Source organism: Hemibagrus wyckioides, linkage group LG04 (assembly GCF_019097595.1).
Source record: "Hemibagrus wyckioides isolate EC202008001 linkage group LG04, SWU_Hwy_1.0, whole genome shotgun sequence".
Classification (NCBI taxonomy): Eukaryota; Metazoa; Chordata; class Actinopteri; order Siluriformes; family Bagridae; genus Hemibagrus; species Hemibagrus wyckioides.
The window spans coordinates 22172699-22178698 of record NC_080713.1 but is presented as its reverse complement, the minus strand read 5'-3'; the positions used below and the strand labels follow the sequence as shown (position 1 = coordinate 22178698).

General features: G+C 40.5%; 1 protein-coding gene across 4 annotated transcripts in view; it reads left to right on the top strand.

The window, feature by feature from the left end:
- The window catches only part of hipk2 (homeodomain interacting protein kinase 2), an 87103-nt gene that overhangs the window by 2549 nt on the left and 78554 nt on the right, over positions 1 to 6000 (top strand). Inside the window, exon 1 of one of the 4 annotated variants that reach the window (XM_058387397.1) lies at positions 247 to 266. The exons of the other annotated variants lie outside the window; for them this stretch is intronic. The gene's annotated coding sequence lies outside the window, so the exon portion shown is untranslated. Of the gene's footprint in view, positions 1 to 246; positions 267 to 6000 lie in introns of those variants that run through there. 4 annotated transcript variants of the gene reach the window in all.

Genomic DNA, 6000 nt, shown 5'->3' with positions numbered 1-6000 from the left:
CCCTATATTCACATGTATGATCTGTATTGTGTCAGTCACCACCACACCTCTTCCCCTCATGAAAGAGCTCAGCGGATCAGATTCCCAAATATGTCAAAGACAATTTGATAGCCATCCAGTGTTTCAGGCACGAATCAGCCCAGATTCCGATACTCAATATGGCGTTCATGTGTCTCTTAAGTTTGTTTTTTTTTCCCATTCGGGAATGTTTTTTTTTTACAGAAGTCCAGAATAAACTGTGTGATGTGCTTCTGAAGCTGTAGGAGGTGAGTCCTGTCCCCACATCTGAAGATATTTAAAGCACATCATTTTGTTTCAACCAGACATACAGATAGATTTATAGACAGAACAGTAGACAGATATACCGGTTGGAAATATTCTGCTGTAGAACTGACTGTGTTGGCTCTAGTTCCTCATCATGTGTGTAAGCCAAGTGCTTCTGAAGCTGTAGGAGGTGAACCAGTTCAAGATGCTTCACATGATCACATTCTTTCGGTTTGGTTCAGAAGTTTTCGAATGTGAGGACATTGCCTTTAGCTTCCTTAAATCGATTCCTTCAGCTTAATTGCTACCATATGAAAAAGTAACAGCGACGTTGTTAACATTACACCTCTTGTCATTAAATTTCCTTTCTAGATCCAGAAACTGGACCTGTTGATTTTGATTTAGGGATATCGACCCTCTTAGACACACCCATGAGATATGATTAAAACATAGCTGCATTGTTGGTTGCCCGTGGGTTGGATATATGCGCAGAAGTCTGATGGATTAGTTTAGTGTCATGAGTTTCGAGTTTAAAGACAGTACGCAGGCCATGGAGCCTCTCACCTTCTGACCCTCATCACACCCGTCTGTGAACATACTGCATGTTTACAGTAGTTATTGCAGGGGCCAGTGAGCACGCACCATGTCACCTTGATCTGTAGGAACAACTGGAGCTGTTTTACTGAAAGCGAAGTTAGATGCAGGTATTGCTGATTTACATGGAACAAAAGACCGATGAGAAAAGTATATCAGTTCTTGTCATTTAGTAGACAAATAATTCATACTGTGTACAGTATATACACATAACAATGCTATTACTACTGCTAATAGTAATATTAATAATAATAATAATTAGTATACTATAATAATTATAATAATAATTATGTATTAATAATAATTAGTATATAAATCATAGATTTAAATAGAAACCGTTTTAAAAAATTACTAAAGCGATGTTTTACATGTCATTATGCAGCCTACTGACACTCAAATATTTGCCACAGTCTGTTTTAGTCTGGCTCAGCTGTGTTTACACTAAATAGATGCTTATAAAGATTTAACTCTGTGTCTGAATATTGTAAATGCAGGCTCAATGAATGGCTTGCAAGTGAACGATGGAGCTTCACGAAAACCACAAATTCCTGCTAATATTTAAACATCAATCTAACGTTTCGATTGAAAACAGACAATCTAATCGAAGAGCACAGTTATATAGCTGTTATTCATCTCCACAGATTTTACTCAGCAGTACATTATTTAATAAAACGACATGGAAAGCAGTAGGGAAGTGATGTAGTTGAAAGAGTGAGAAATAAAGGTCTCCGCTAGACTTTAATGACTTAAATGTTTAAAAGAAACAACGCAGGAAATCTGACAGCGTAACCCAGTAAACCAGTATGTAAACAACGTCTTAAATACTAATATGATGGTTTCTGTGTTTACTTTGGGACGTTGATGGGTTAGTTTAAAAAGGAACATTTTAAGAAGAATAAGAATGAATGGACGGAGCATACAGGATTACATAATAGAAAACAGACAGAAAAATGAATGCTGGCCGTCTGGGATCAGCTGCAAAACAGAAGCAAGTGCAACCGTCTCCAGAAGAATTGTGGCAAAGATATTTACAAACCATTCCAGTGACTTTCCTTATAAAACTGCCCGAAATATAAAACTGATTCGTTTCTAAAAGGTTGTCACGCTAAATAATGACTTTTTAGTTTTGTTGACTTCTCCTGATTGATGGTTTTCGGTGTGGAAAATATGTAGCTGCTTTGTTTTCGAAGGCAGCATTTCTTTAAATGTGATTTTTTCCTGATTCCTGAGCCCTGTCTGATAGGGAAACACTCTGTCATTGGCTTTGACGTAGACCCCCTTTAGGGCGGGGTTTGTGCAATAGTTTCCAGAAAAGGCCTTGCTTTCATTCCAACCAAACACAAGCCACACCTCATAGTATTTTGAAAGCCAAAATCAAATGAATAAACAGGTGGAAATAGGTGTGGCTTCCTGCTTGATTAGAATAAAAACCTGCGCCCACGCCAGCCCTTTACGGATAAGATTGATAAGATAGGACAGCAATGTTTTAGACGTTTCTACAAAGAGGACAGACTAAAAGTCGATTCAGGATGCTAGATGGATGTAGCACGGGCGTCGTATACAGATCCCTGAGCTCAGCATGCTGCCTGTGGATTATGTTCTTCCCATGCCTGCATAGGTTTTTTAGCTCTGTGTGTGGAGTCTTGCAATGGACCGGCATTCCATTCATGATATATTCCTGTCTTGTACCTACTGAAATTCCCCTGTATAAAGCGAGTACTGGTGATGTTTTTCTTCACACACAGAATGTTTGATATTATGGTTGATATTGATATATAGAGAATTTGATTCAAAACACTGTTCACCATCCATCAGATCTGTTGAGTTTTGCATATAACTCTGGTAATTGGTTTTCTTAAACAGAGGTTCAGATGTATTACACCTGAAACAGCTTGCCTAATGAAGCTTATCTGAAGTGAGAGAATCTGACTTATAAAGATCAATAAAAAAGAGCTCCTTTAGATTTCCCCCCCAAAAATACGCTTAGTTGGAACCTTAATTGCTGTGTAAAAAGTAGTGTAATTGGTAGAATTTGTTGCGTTCATGTGTGAATGTTTTTGCAGGCCAATTAAAAGGCAAGCAAGAGGTTCTTTGATTGTAATTGTGATTCGGAGAGGTTCTTTGTTCTTTGGTTAGTTGCCGCCTTTGGTTTTTTTTAGAAGCATCGCTGCTTAGTTGTGCCTTATTTATTGTGCTTCACACTTTCTTGTTATTTTAAGACAGCTGTGGCTTAATTGCTTTGGTCTCAAAGCTATCAGTCAGAATGTTTGCTGCACTGGTCAGTCGTGTTGTTTTCCTTCAGCGTGAGGTTTTCGTGCTGGTTTAGACCCTGGATCTCCGTGTCCAGAAGGAAGAGTAATCTGGCTCCATAGGAGCCCAGGAGCCTGGCCTCATAACCCATAGTGACATGTTGATAAATGCCTGTGGAGAGGAACAGGATGACTTGTCTTAAGCCGTAGAAAAGGTAATACATAGCATACAACTAGGTCAAGCAGACAGGGCTGTATGGGGCAGAGAATTTTGTAGGTTCAATCTTGTTGTGATTTGCAGTTTGCTCTGCCTTCACTGATCATGCGTGGAATATTACAGCTGCACTGTTTGCTCCTTTGTTTTACACAGAAATCCCTGACGGTAATTTGAATTAACACAAAGATATGATTGTGTTGATACGAGTCCAGCTGAGCAGCGCGAGTTAATTCATCATTGTTCCTGTTCATTCTACACTGGGATTTTTTTTTTTTTTTTTTGCTGTACAGATTTTTAAAAAAAGCTGTTTCAGGCTCTGCAGCCGACATGAGCTAACGTTTACTGTTTTAAAGTCTTCCATTTGTGGGCGCAGGAAAATCCCCACATTTCAAGGTCATGACCACACATTTATATTGTAGTCATGTAGTGATTACAAGGAAACGTTAAAAGATGTATGAAAGCACTGCAGACGATTCCTCATACCCAAACTAACGTCACTGTCCACATCGCTGTTCTAAAAACTAGGCGTCTTTCAGAGTTGCACAGTTTCATTGGGCTTTTTTTTTTTTTTTGCCTTCTGTAAATGGACACTCTGGCCAGAGTTGAGTGTGATTAGGCTGTCGACGTCTCACTTATGGCCCTTTGAAGGCTGAGGGATATCTGAGCCTTCAGATGTTTGAAGGGAAATGGCTCACAGGTGTGCACTGGTGCTGTTGGGTTACAGTGATGGGGGTTACGTCCTACTGACACACACCGTGGACCTGAAGGCGAAAAGATTCAACCTGCACCTTTGCCTGAGAATATACCAGGATATGAATATCCTAGTAGATGCTACATTATGTGTACATAGTATCAGAGGTAGATCTTAAAAATTATTACCTGACAAGTTGCTGCCCAGTCCTGTGTTTTGTTTGCTGGGGATTAGGCTAGTTACTTAGTTAAGTGCATTAATATAGACTTTGATTAAAGAATAAGGCTTTGCACATCGTGTATTCACGCTTGAGAAAAAAACTCATTGTTCATTATAAGATTATAACTAGAGACTCTCTATGTTTAACTGCAATCTGACTGCCTGTAGTAATCAGTTGAGTAACATGACAGATTTCCCTTGAACGAATTTTGCGTAATGTGCAGTGTTGTTAAACTTACTTATCCCTTACAGCTGTGAATAAAACAAACAATCGCTTTGTCATGAAATGTGTTTGTCCTAAGTGGCCCGGGCTACTGATTTGTCCACCCCTGAGTATACAATTCTAGCCAAACGCTCTGTCCCAACCCCAGTGAACTTCTGCTCTTTGTATCAGTGAAGAGAAACCTATTATTCACAGCAGAAGACCATCGGCTTATCTTCAGATCGTACATCTCCATCTCCATCTCATGCACTTTGCGTGAGTTCAGCAGCGCTCTGCAGTCATCCAGAAAGACAAAAGGATCGAGCCAACCTCTAGCCAGGCTACTGTTTGTTTTCGAGTTGAAGGCCAATTCCCATGATGCAGCATTTGCAGGCAGGGCAGCACACACAGCTTTTCTATGTGTGATTGTGAATGTCTTTAATCGAAAGGCTTTCTGCTTAGCCATACAGTGCTACCTGATGTGGTAAAGGAAAAAAAAGAAAAAGAAAAAGTGAGAATGCAGCAAAAGGAAGTGGAGGAAGAGAGGGCATGCATGAAAGTGATCTTTTAAGGTGATTACAAATAACCCTTTTCTTAGCTCAAGTCATTCTGGTCTAGTGGCTGTGCTTTTTTTTTTTATTTTCAGGGTCCATACTGGCATGTTCCCTTTGATCAGATATGAGAAGATGGGTTCACGCCGGGGTCTCTCTGCACCGCATTGTTCCGTCAGCCAGGGGAAATGAAAGGGGGCTTTGCTGCAGCCGGATTTGTTGGGCTATAATCACATGGCAATTACTCCTTCGTGAAGGGCGCCATTCATTGTGCCTTCACACCTATAGTTACTGCCACCACGACTCATATCACTAGTCACTGACTGACGAAATGTAAACAGCAACACACGATGCCTGCGTGGGTACGAAAGGGCTGCTGTTAATGGTAGTAGAAATGCAAAGATTTCTTCAGGCAGTTATTTTTAGGCTGCTGTTATAAATATGACAAGTTTAAACTTAGGAGTCTGCTGCGTTCCAGTTCTTCAAACATTGACCTGTTTATGAGCACTGATATAGCTGGTCAGCAAAGATTTGGCCCATTTATTTACAGACAGCTTGATGTGCAGATTTTGAGCCCAGGGATGGTGTGTGTGTGTGTTGTGTGTGTGTGTGATGGGATGGAAATGGCAGGCCAGGATGGCTCACAGTGCTTTTGTTGCTCTTTCAGCAGATCCTCCCCTCTTTTCCCCATACCATGCCAGCTTGTTGCAGGCACATCATCATGCCCTAAATCCTATTGTTTTGCACAATATCCCCTGGCTTAGGGCTTTCAGCATGGCCAGGCCTGGCAGAACAGCCGTGCTGCTTTATTGGGACATAATTTAATATCAGGACAAGACGTGGCAGATTAGCCTCATGCATGCGCTGCACTGAAACATCCTTAAGCTTCACCTATACTGGTGTGAAAGATGGATGTAAAACTGAAAGTGCTGCAAAAGAGAAAAAAAACAGAAGACAGCCTTTAAAATACTGCATGCTCAAACAGAGAGAGAGAGAAAGAGTTTCATGCTACG